Raw genomic sequence first — 12,304 nt, 5'->3', positions numbered from 1 at the left:
CGTGGGGCAAACAGTTGCATATAAATGAAAAGGTGCAGCACTTAAGCCTGCCAGATAAATAAATAAATAAATGCCTGACATGCTGCAGTTCTAAATATTCTGGTTTGTTGTCATGTGGGGTATGGAATGTCAAACATATTTAACTTGCAGTTTAAATAGCAGAGCTGATCTCCCAGAATTTAAAATTAGCCGTTGGCGTGCTGAAAAAGGTGATTGGAATAGCAGGGTGTTCTTGCTTGCCCTATAAGCTATAAACACAGCATGCAGGTAGAGGAGCTGGGCTGCTCTCGTACTCACTCGTAGCGTGGTTTCAGCTGCTTGGTTGCCACAGCTTCTGAGCTGTAACCTTTGAATTGCAACCTTCTGGGAATTTAATGCCGCTCTGCTGGATTACAGCCAGAGTAGCTAGGTATGGTACCGCTACACCGCCGAGCAGCCTCCGCCCAGTCCCTCCCAGAGCTTGATTAAAGACTGCCTTCTGGTTTGGAGCTCTGGGAGGAGTTGGTATAGCTGGATTGAAGCTTACAACACTCAGGCTGTTGTTATCCAGAGGTTAATCAGCAGTGTAGCACCATGGGGAAAAAAAGAGACTGAAAAGAGCAGGGAGTCTGCGCCCAGTCTGTGCTCCTGTGCCGTTCTGGAATGCTCACAAGGGGCTTCATTCACGTTGCCCTGTTTTGCTAAAATGGTAACAAGGGTGCCGTGAAGAAGTCGGGGGGCTGAAAAGCAAATACAAGTTATGTGAAGCCTGAGATGTCAAAAAAAAGAAAGGAAAGGGATTCTCACTTACTGAAGATTTGGAGCCAACTTTGGCCGAAAAAAAAATTAAGAGTGGAGCTCTGCTCTTAACTGCTGCTTCTGTGAGAGCATCTGCTACTATTTAGAGCTTAATTTTGGCATCCTGGATTTGATATTTATTACTAAATACTACAAGATAAAAATGTTGGTCAGCCCGGGCCAGTTGCTGCTGTGTGGTTCATTGCCCAGGATTATAACGTACTTTTAATTCTAGTGTAGAGTAACCCCCTACTCTTCCTTGTCTATCTGTTTTCATATGACGTTGTTCTTGGGTACAACAGTACCTGAAATATGTCATTTCTGATGGGTTGAGGTTGTCCCAGTTTACCAAACACTTTATATGGAGGGAATTCCTTGGGATATTCACAAAATGATTCTTTGTCATAATACTGACATAATACATAATCCCTGAGAGACAGAACTGGGCATTTGCCTGGCTGTTTTTCTTTTACTGTCTGATTTTGTGCCTATTCCCTGTCAGTGGAGACTATCAACTCCTCTACTAATTTTGGTTCTTCGCCTTGTCTTTTTTTATCCTAAAACCTCTGGTAATATATATGTATTCACGTTGATGACAAAAGGTTACTGTGTGAACACTGTTATTTTTGGAGGTTGCAAGATACCTGGCAGTTAATTGGAGCCTCTCCGTAGATGGGTTTGTCACAGGCAAGCATTAAGGTATTAGAAAACATCCTGACAGGATTGCTGTGTTCTAAGACTATTCCAGAGTTGCTTCAGGATCGATTTTTCTTCTTTTCTGAAATTACACACCTGACAGGACTTGATGACAAGTTTCATCACAAGAATATTAACTCAGAAATTGATGATTTTTTTTTTTCTGGTTTGCAGCGAGTTTTGCTGAAATTGATGTCTGCAGAATCACTGGCGACTTTCAGAATTAGCCTGTGTTTCTTTCACTTTAAAACTGGTATTTCATCTAAATTCATACCAGTAGCCACAAAAAAGAATGACACCCTTTTGCTAACTTTTTAGTTCAGCCTTTACTTTGTAGCTTTGCCGTGTTGTGAAACATTGATCCCTCTTATAGTGCCTCTTCACAGTGCACTACTCTCTAATTTTTTTTCTTGTTGTCAGTTTATTAATCTCAGTAGTGGAGGGCTCAGGAGACAAAGCCAGCACTGACAGCACCTGCTTCATCAGGAAGGAGTTTCACAACTTTTAGTTTTCACCTTTCGGTTACCTTCAGTAGACTCTGCTCCCAAATGAAGTTAATGTGCAAGTGGTCACATTACTGATTATGAAACAAAAAGCGGAACCTGAGCTGTCTGGAGGGAATGCTTTATGTCAGCACTGCAAAACTCACATCACAATTTAGATTCCAGACGTCTCTTTATCTAACAGTACCGAGCACTGAAATAATTGAATAATACAACATGTGTCTGCATGTTGTTATGTTTTTTCTGGTAAGAATGCTTTTCCCTTCCCTTCTTTCCTTGGCTGTCTTAGGCAGTTTGGGCTAAATACGGACTGTTTGGAGTCAGCACATTTTCCACATATATCCTTTCTCCACCTCTTGTTTCAATATTGATGGGGGAGGTTAATCACATTTGTTTTATTTTCTTTGTGATGTCAAGTAAGCTTTTACTGCTTGCGCATGTTTTCATGTACCCTCTTCAGGCAACTGTACCCCAAGTCTCTATGTGCCCTTTGTGGTTCTGTATTTTTACATAATTATGCTTAGCTGTATTGCTTTTAGTGGAGTTGCAAGATTGCAAAATGCTTATATGGAGTTGCTAATTACGCTTTTTTAGAATCATAGAATCAGAGAATGGTTTGGGTTGGAAGGGACCTTTAAAGACACCTTGTCCAACCCCCCTGCCGTGGGCAGGGACATCTTTCATTAGATCAGGTTGCTCAGAGCCCCGTCCAGCCTGGCCTTGAACACTTCCAATGGTGTGTGCTTGATTTTAGTGTGCTTGTTTCTGGTTCAAGGCAAACAAATACGGACTGTATCTTCCCTAGTCTGCTGCTGCTTTATGGCTGCAACAGGCCCCCAGGCTGGCTATGTAATTGTTCTGTTTTCTTTGAAATAAGGGTCTGTAATGGAAGGGTTGAAATATCTTTAACTAAGGATGTAGTAATGTATCGCCGTAGCATTTTTATGGTGATATTTTTATGGTTCATTTCTGCAGTACTTAGCTGCTTTACCTTTAGGCTCAGAGCTGCTGTTTAATGCTCTTTAACTTTTATTGTCCTCTTGCAGTCTGTTTCAAACCATCTCCTCCTCCTCCTTTCCAAAGTGCTGGTTTCTACGTTTTCCAGTTAAGAGGTGTTCCTTTATTGCTGCTTTAATCATTGCTTTGGAAGAGGATGAATGATGGAAATACTACCTTTGAACATCCCAGTGTGGGTCTCATTACTTCCAGACAGCTAGAGAGGCAGTGCTCTGCTTTAAACTTGAAATGGTTTGAGGCACAGGGAGAAAAGTACGGCTTTGCAAGGAAGGGTTACATCACTCCCTGCACTGTGAGAGTCCTCTCTGGTACGGGAACCTCACACAGGGCCATCTGCAGCGCCGGTCAAAACCAGAATGACTCACAAGTGAGGATAACAGAAGAGCTTTCATGGATGGATGTTTGACTGCGGTTGCCTAATGTACTAATGCCTGTTCTGGTACTTTATCTTGATATTAATTTAGTTGGTACCGTTACAATTAATAATACTTAAACCAGGAGAAAAAAAGGCAAAATTAAATAGAATTTAGTCTTATTCTTTAGTCTCATAATTAGTCTCATACTTTGAAATATTTTCAGTCCAAATCTTTTAGTTGTAAAGATAATTTTGTATGTATGTCTATAATTTCTTTGAGCTTGCTCACAAGGATCTGTTACTAGGATTCAATCAAGAATGTAACATACTAATGTTTCTCCTCTATTTCAGGAGAAAGGATGATGGTGGCTCTTCTGGTGATTACGAAATCTGCTTCCTTAGAAGATCTTGTGGGCTGTAGTATAAGAGCGGTGGTCCAAATACGGGGTCATTTAAGCAAAGTTTAGTTTAAAGATTGAGCAATCTGAGATTTAGCCTTAAAAAAAAAAAAACACCATGTTGCTCTTCAAAATATTTGCGTGCTCCTGGGGTTCAAGCTATATTTCTTTCTTTGCCAGTCCGATTCCAACACAGTCACTCTGGGTGAACCTGAGGAGAGAGAGCTAGGACAGAAATGGGAGATCAATGGATGGAGTAACAACGTGAGCTGCATTCAGTCTGTACCAATGCAGTGCCTGAACTCAAAATCATGGGGCATCATAGCAGGGAAACATCTGAGCTCAGCATTTTTGTAGCCGCAGCCTTCCAGGCAGCGAAGGAGTGAATGCGGTACACAGTGGCTATGCATCGGCTAGAGCAGTCGTGGCAAAAAAGCCGAGAATAGAGTACCTGAACAGCGGGATTTAGTGCTGAGGTTTTTCTGTTTTTTTTAAAAGAAAGAAATAAAATATTTGAAATGTTGTTAATATTGAATTCAGATGCTGTACCATATTAGGGTGTCAAGATGAGCTGCAGACTCATCTTGTAAACTTGAAGTTTCTCAATGTGTAGAAGTTCCAAGTTACAGCCGCTCTCCACAATTGTCTGCCTATTTTGAATAATGTCTCAATATTTTGATATCTTTATACATGATGCAAAATGTTCTGGAGCAGAATAGTGAAACGAAATTTCTTTTCCTTTTGTTAATGCAAATTTCTAGGATATATTTGGCATAACAAACAACTACTTGGAACAGTGAAATAACTCCTCACTCTAATTTTGCTTTATCTTATGGGGCTTTCTCTTACTACTTACTTAAACTATAAGGCTACAGGCACATATGCTACAGCAGTTTAGTCCTCTGAGTTTGAGGGCTGGGCAAGAACTGACTCCTTCATTCTCTTGTTCCTGCATGGGAAGGTTGCGGGAAGGTTGTATGGACTTTCCAAATAAAAGGGATCTGCATAGACAGATTCTGGACCTATCTAAAGATCAAAAGCATTTTAAAGAATCAAGTAAAGCACAGTCAAAAGCATTCCCAAAGGACTTCACACACATTTGGGCCATGTATACTTGGAGAAATTCCAAAAACATTGTAGAAAGGTCATTTTTAGCAAGCTACGGTGGTATTGTTTTCATAACAAATGTAGACTCTGATAGGAGAGAAAAAAGGGTGAAGGAAAACACTACAAAAGCAGGATATCTAATGATGGTTCAGAAAATCAGTCTAGGTGTACTCCCAGTCACATACATATAAGCTTAAAGAAGTTTTTCAAGATTGCAGATAATTGCATGTTTTCACAATCTTGTTGGTTTGCATTTTTATGTTTTGGCTTGTGCAGAGTGAACAGGCAGCGTGAGTGACTGTACAGGAAGAGGCAGGTACGTTTAGGGTGTCACTTTTTATTTTAAAAAAAATCTAATCTCAAATGATGTGATTTAGGTTTCTATTTTTTAAGTTTACATGTAGACTGATAACAAAATTATTTTAGAGATTTGAGTTTATTATTCTATTCTATTATTCTGTTCTGTTATTTATAGCCTATTATTTATAGACTTGAAATAGCACTGTTGCTAGTACTTTTTTTTTTCTTGTTAAGTGAGCAGCTGAATTAAGAGATAGTGGAAAGCTTACATGTATGCCTTTTAAAATAGAAGTGTTATGAAATGATGTTCATTAATTGATGTAGAAAGCTAAAAATGAACAGACCTATTGAAATGCAAAATACCGTTGTCATTATCATCACTACCGGAAGAACAAATGTAGGCATTATTGGATTTCATCACTTTGACTGCACTATGCAACACACTACTCAGAACTTTCCAGCAGAAAAGACACAAGTTTTTCCACTTCAGAAGGGAAAGGTTCTATAGTTTGAGCTGATTCAGAGCTGCCTAAATCTTCCTATATCTGCATTATTGATCCTGCTCCCATTTAATGTAAGTACATATGCAGAGTAACTCATTTTTTGTGTTTATGTCTGTAGCTATTCCTGTTAGTTTTTACTAGCTGTTACCTAGCAGTTTCATTGCTGCATCCCTGGAGAATAAACAACAGTGCAAGAAGGATATGCATAAATTTAAAGGGTAAAGCAATTATTTACTGGCTGACTCACACAAAAGCTAACTAGGGTTTAAGCTGGCAGGCGGAGCGAGCGTGTCACCACCTGTTGCAGGGCACCCAGAATCTTTTTTGGCCACACAGGCACCAGTCAGGAAGGTAGGAGGTGGCTCCTGTAGCTCCCTGGGGACGCTGAGCTGTCGTGTGCCACCAGCTCCATCAACACCAGCCACTCGACCCAATGCATCCTTGCCAGCCTTCCCGGCTTTTCCTCTTTCAGATTGGTGTTCTCCCTCTCAAATTCTTGAGCTATCAATGATCCCCGTCTCAGCAATCCTTCCTCTCTCCTTGCCTTTCTACAGACTCTCTCTATTTTTCACCTTGCCTTTCTACAGACTCTCGCAGCTCTTTGTCACAACTCAGCGGCTTTCGGAGCAGCCGGAGCTAAGGTTGTGCCCTTGGGACGTACCAGAGCCAGGCCTGGGACCCAGGCAGCGAGAGCCCTGGGAGGGTGCTGGAGGGGGCAGCTTACCGTGGGGATTGGAGAGAGAGAGAAGCTTGTAAAGGCTTATCCAACAGTATCTCAATTAACGTCTTCCAGACCAAATGCAGGTTGTCCTGTAAAAAGGTATCCGATACAGAGCTAATGCTGCAGCTGCGGTACAATACTGATGGTTTGCCTTTTTTTACCTACTCTCTTTTCAATTGCGACTTCGTGAACATCGCCTATTTGTTTTTGTTTAATAATATGACAGATCAGGAGGCCCGAAGGCTGGCACCTGCCTTTTTGTACAACATCCTACTTTCCTGTCAGGCAGCTTTCAATTACTGGGCTTTGTGTGTCCAACTGTGTCTTTGTTAAGACTGTGGAGGTGGCAGTGACAAGCTAGTCTGGTACTTAAGGCAACATCCGTGACACTCTGCTTAACACACTGCATTTTTTAGAAGCCTTTGCCTGGGGATGTGAAGAACCCCGCCTTTAAGGAATCATGAACCTTTCAAGAGCTGCAAGCTGGTATTAGAGCTGCGCTGGAAGCTGGGTGGCTGCTGCAAGGTTCGGGGTGACGTTACAGTGGATAGAAGTGTCCCATTGGTATTGGTGTGTTCATCCTGAATTGTGGTTTCCGTGCCTAATAGAGTGTCCTTAGTTCCTGCACCATGCACAGTTTGTTACAAATTGATTATCTGCAGCAGGCTGAAAAACACCGAACCAGTGTGTTGTCGTGAGGCTGTCCTCTGTTTGCAACAGGCGTTTGGGTGTGAGCGTGCCCTTAGGCACACTTGTGTAAAGTGGCCCCTTCATTTATGTAAGTGTGTATTTTAAATAGCTTTCCACTGAAAAATCTATCTTACTGAGTTTAGTCTGTAGATTTGACGTGATTGAGACAATTTCCTGTAACTGTACAATTTAAACACATATAGATAACATTTTCAACCTTTATTGCTAACTTTAGTGCATTTGGGGAATACCTAAGTCCCTGTGTTCTAGACACTAAAAAGGGTAGAAACTTCTGTGCAATTTTACCACATCAGAGAGCCCTCAGCTGTGTGAACCTGGCTGATAATCCTGTGTTGCTCTTCAAGAACCTGAGAGCAAGGACATGCAATTAAATCTCATTTGGGGAGAGACTGAGAGGCCCTTACAGAGGTAACCAAAGCTTGCGCCAGTCTAACACTTAGAGTTCGTTTTAGCATAAAAGGCATAAGAACAGCTTGTCGTTTTCTTCAGTCTTGGTTTCTTTTTGTATGGAAGTTAGAAAACTGCCATAAAACTTCACTGTCTGAATTTGGCAGCCGCTTCGAGGCTTCCACTGACATAAAATGACTCATAGCTACTTTTTTGGAGGACTTAGTCCCCAATGAGAGCCAGCATGTTACGTTCTTTATTTCATTGGTTTTTTCTGCTAAGAATAAATGTCCAATAAAATTATAGACAGATGTGATTTTACCACAGCTTGAAGATATTTTTAAGTCCTAGAACCACTAAATTGAGCTGTTACTATTCTCTTGGTATGAATCTTTGCTATTTATTAATTACTATTAAAAACCTATGAAAAAATCTATGAAAAAAAGACAATTTAAGCATTACAGCTCTCTGTATTTCTTTTTTCATACAGAATAAGCTTAGGATAGTATGAGGAGGGAAAGAAGCAATTTATGTTAGAAAGTATCTTGTTCTTCCTTTCTATTACAGTTTTTCATTGCAAAAACCGATTTTTTTTTTTCCTCAACTGATTCTTGCAGTGTGCTGCCATGACAATCTGGCCAGAAAGGAGGGGAAAAAAAGATTGTTCTCTCAAAGAATAAGAAAGTTAATACAGTCTCTGTCAGACCACTATTCCCTGAACACCAGAGGTCCTTTTGACCTGTGGGAAAATAAATTCTATAGAGCTCTGAATTAATGAAGAAAGCAAAATATAGCTTTTGCCATTTACCATTAGTCCACAGAACTGTGGACAAATGTCCCCATGCAAGCTCAGCTTTCACAGATGTCACCTTTCTCCTGGCGGCAGGGATGAGGTCCCCGTCTGTGATCCAGCACATCAGCAGCATGCGCTGCTTAAAACAAAGGGGGTGGCGCGGTAGGGGAGAGCACTGAGCGAGCTACAGGGTTAACTTATTTTCTGTGAGCAGCGTGCAAGCTCCTTCCATACTGTCATGGACGCTTAAATTACTGAATGTTTGTATACTGACAATCATATTTTGTAGTTTTCCACTATAGGAATGTCATCATGATGCATGGAAATTGGGCTGAGACTTAGCAAATTTACTCCCATGTTTTTAAAATAGAGATTTAGTCCCAATCTAAATCAGATTATTAATGTTAATTGTGAGGTAGAAAATGTGTTTTTCTTAATAGTGTTTGATAGGTGAACAGGTAAGAGAGAGAATATACAGATTTTTTAATTCTAATATGGAATGTATTTGAAATTAAGTGAATGGGTACAAATAAAATCATTTCTTTTCATAAGCAGTCATTGTACAATACCTCCCAGTTTTACCACTGTGAGACTGTAATTAATGTTGATAAATGCTCATGTTCTCTCTGTGCAGCTTGGGCCCACAGACAATTGGTTGTACCAGAGCATGTCAAATCCCACATAAAAATATAGCTATAGATCATTGGGTTTAGAGATAGAGTTGAGACGAGTCAATTTATTTCCATTAGTAGCTGAATCTAGACTTAAAACTCTGGGGGTCCAAGTATTTTGTCCATTATGTTCTCAGTCTTTCTGGTGCGCTTTACTGTAACGTACGGTTTTTCTGCTAATCCAGTCTCCAGCTTCTGAATGCGGTGCCAATTTTCCAAAATGGCTTGGTGGATATTTAACATAACTTCAGTTAAATATGTTTTTAAAACTTTCAAAGGCAGAATTTCTGTACTTTAAGGTGGTGTGCTGTCTTCTAATGGCGGCCACTTTGTCAGAAATCCTCATATGGAGAGAGTAAACTTTCAGCTTTCAAAATACATGGGTAGGGCTCACAGGCGTGACAAAATTCAGACTTTATCCAATGATATTTTTTCTTTTTTGCTTTGAGAATGACACCGTTCCATGTATCCATTTCAATCGGCCTTTTTTGCTTCTATCAAGTTCTGATCAGTTTTAACAAAATAATAGAGATCATGTTTGCATGGATAAGTGTTTTGGTTTTCTTTATGTATTTTATGTATCACAAAGTGGATCACAGTGGAACTATTTTTTTCTTCTACTTTTTTTTCTTCTCACATGAAACAGTATGTGATTGACATGTTCTATTAAAACATATCTAGATATTCGTTAATTCAATTTTAATGGGAGCAGAGTTTCATTATATATCTGAGCTTACTTTAACAATGCTTTATATTAAAATTTCTGTTGGTACTGTAGCTGCCTTCTCAGCTAAAGAGGACACAAAATTCCCGGGTTTAAAAACCTTGACATTTCAGATAAAGACAGTGCCGAGGACTGCAATTTCCAGTTTGATTCTGTGAGACCTACTTTTGGGCAGGAAAAAGGAAAGAACCGTAAGAACTGTTTGTTTGGACCCTTAGGTCCAAACCTGCAAGGGCCGCTCATGCCGTGAGGATTTAGGAGGAGAAGGGGGTCCTGGACTGAGGCAGGTGCAGCGTTAGCCTGAATGAGAGAGATGAGCCTCCCTACCTGCCTTCGTCTCACCAGATCTCCCTTCCTTCTGTCCTTCCTTCCTCATGCTCCATGTCGCTTCAATCCCTAGTTCCCATCATGGAAGTGGTATTGGGTTCCCAACACCGGAGAGCAAGCAGAAAGGACTAAAACTGCTTCTGCTAACAAGTGTTAATCAGGTTTTAACCAGACAAAAGGAATAGAAGTGTCAATGGATCTAGCGTAACACAACCAGCCTGCTAACATCATTTTCCCAACAGTTATTTTAATTGAATTGTTGCAAAGTAAAGAAACATTGAAAATGAAGTGTCCATGAAATCAGACTTTCATTATTTCTTGCTTTCTTGAAACTGGAAGGTGTGGTTTTTACTTGAAAAGACTTGGTAATTTTGGGGGGGAAACCCTTTTAGCATTTGCCTTTACTGTGTTTTCTCATAGATCATGTACAACGTGCAGAAAAGAAGCAATTCTAATGAGCCTCACTGATAAGGAAAAAAGAAGGGCAACTTTATTTGAAAAAAATGACAGAATGTTTCTATTAAGTAACTGGTTAGAATATTCCCTTTTTATTCTGCTTCTTTCTTTGATTTACAAATACTGTGGGTAAAAAAAAAAAACACCCCAAAACACAGAATTAATCTGCTTGAGGTAGTTAGGCTTTGAAAGCCACTTCTGATTGTGCACTTGCGTGTCTGAAGTTTTTTCTGCGGTGTCTCCAAAGCACAAAGAAAAAGTTGTGACAGTGAATACTACCCTGATCTTAGGTGACTGAAATATTTTCCGAAACAAACTGCATTTTGATCACTGTTGTAAGGGATGTTTTGGGGGTTTAAAAAAAAAAGGCAAAGGCCGTGTCAAACTAAGTGATTTTTCATGTTCATTAATAGAGTTTATTAATGACTGCATTAAAAAAAAGGCCATATTTTCAGAGACTGTCTTCAAATGTGAATGTTTAGTCATAAAACTGGGAAACCTAGCCCGCCTTCCTTTTACTGTCTTCTACCTGTATGCAAATGCTATGCAATTTATTATGCTCTGGGTTTCATTTCAAAACAAATGCTTTAATACTCTTTAAAATCACTTTGGTTATTCTGTATAATAAGTATACAGTAAACTCTGTGCTTGGAAGCATGTACGTGCACGATGGCGGGTCGGAAAACGTACTTAGGAAACACATTTTAGTTTCAAACTTCCAAATCATTGTTGTAATAAACAGAGACTGAAATGGATTTTAAAGTTCTAACAGGTGATTTCAGAGTGACATCCGGATTCTGATCTGAATAAAAATGTTAAACGTTTTTACATTTGAACTAAGACTTGGGTTATTTTAGGCTATGGTTTGGATTTTGGAGATTACTGAGTATCTTCATTCTCATTGATTCCAAGAAGCAGGTGTTTTTCAGAGCTGTGGAGGGGCAGGGTATGGAACGGATCTTCAAAGCTCTTTTGTCTCAAAACATGTGGCCTTCTTGAAGACCACTGCCTTTATTCTGTGCTTCTCTTTTTATCATTTACTGGGAACATGCCTGTGGTCAGTTCTTCCTGACCGAGAAGTCAATCTAGAGAAGCCAGTCTTCTGGTCTGCTTTCTCCATTTCCTCTATCTGGAATGTATTGGCAGCATTTTCTGAGATTGTTAAGTAGTATATTTTTCCCTTATTTTCTTCTTAACAGATGTATGGGCAGTTGAAGTCATCTGTTTTTTCTGCTGAGTCATGTGCTTTTGGTGATTGTCTTAGTTGTTCCAACCAAACCTGTTTACCATTAAAAAAAAAAAACGGTTAATTCTAATTCCGGCAAGGTCTTTTCTTACAGGACTATGGTTTTTGCTCAAGATGTTCTTAATGATTTTTTGCTGGCAGCTTTTGCCAAGAGTGTTAATGAGACTCATAATTTTTTTGTCTTAGAATATTTGTTGAGTGGTGGATTCCACAGGGAAATTGTGTAAACTTGTAAACTCAGAAAGGACTTTTTCTCGTAAAGTGTTCTGTTATACTAATAAATGTTACAGGTATTTTGTAGTGCAATTAGTTGCTTTGTCCTAATCAAACAGAGGCCAGAAGGAATTGATAGTGATGTCCCTTCTGAATATGAGCTTTGTTACTAGGCTGCTCGCACTTCTTACAGGTGCAATTCCAACTGCTACTCAAAGACACTTCATCGGTCGTGCTGGTGTTTTAGCTAGTATCTGGTCAAGTTGTATCTAATTACAGAAAGGATTAAGCAGATATCCTGACACTGTTTTAGTGACAGTTGTTAAGTTCTGGTAGCAAAAAGACTATGAGAATTTTCATCTCCTTATTTCTTCATACAAAATCTTTTTCTTTTTAGTT

The 12,304-nt window shown here is 39.6% G+C and overlaps 1 protein-coding gene across 3 annotated transcripts in view; it reads left to right on the top strand.

Moving 5' to 3' along the window:
* The window catches only part of TENM2 (teneurin transmembrane protein 2), a 541,337-nt gene that overhangs the window by 357,628 nt on the left and 171,405 nt on the right, over positions 1-12,304 (top strand). The window lies entirely within an intron of this gene.

This window comes from Calonectris borealis, chromosome 15 (assembly GCF_964195595.1).
Source record: "Calonectris borealis chromosome 15, bCalBor7.hap1.2, whole genome shotgun sequence".
Lineage (NCBI taxonomy): Eukaryota > Metazoa > Chordata > Aves > Procellariiformes > Procellariidae > Calonectris > Calonectris borealis.
The sequence above is the reverse complement of the archived record's forward strand: the minus strand, read 5'-3'. Positions and strand labels throughout refer to the sequence as shown.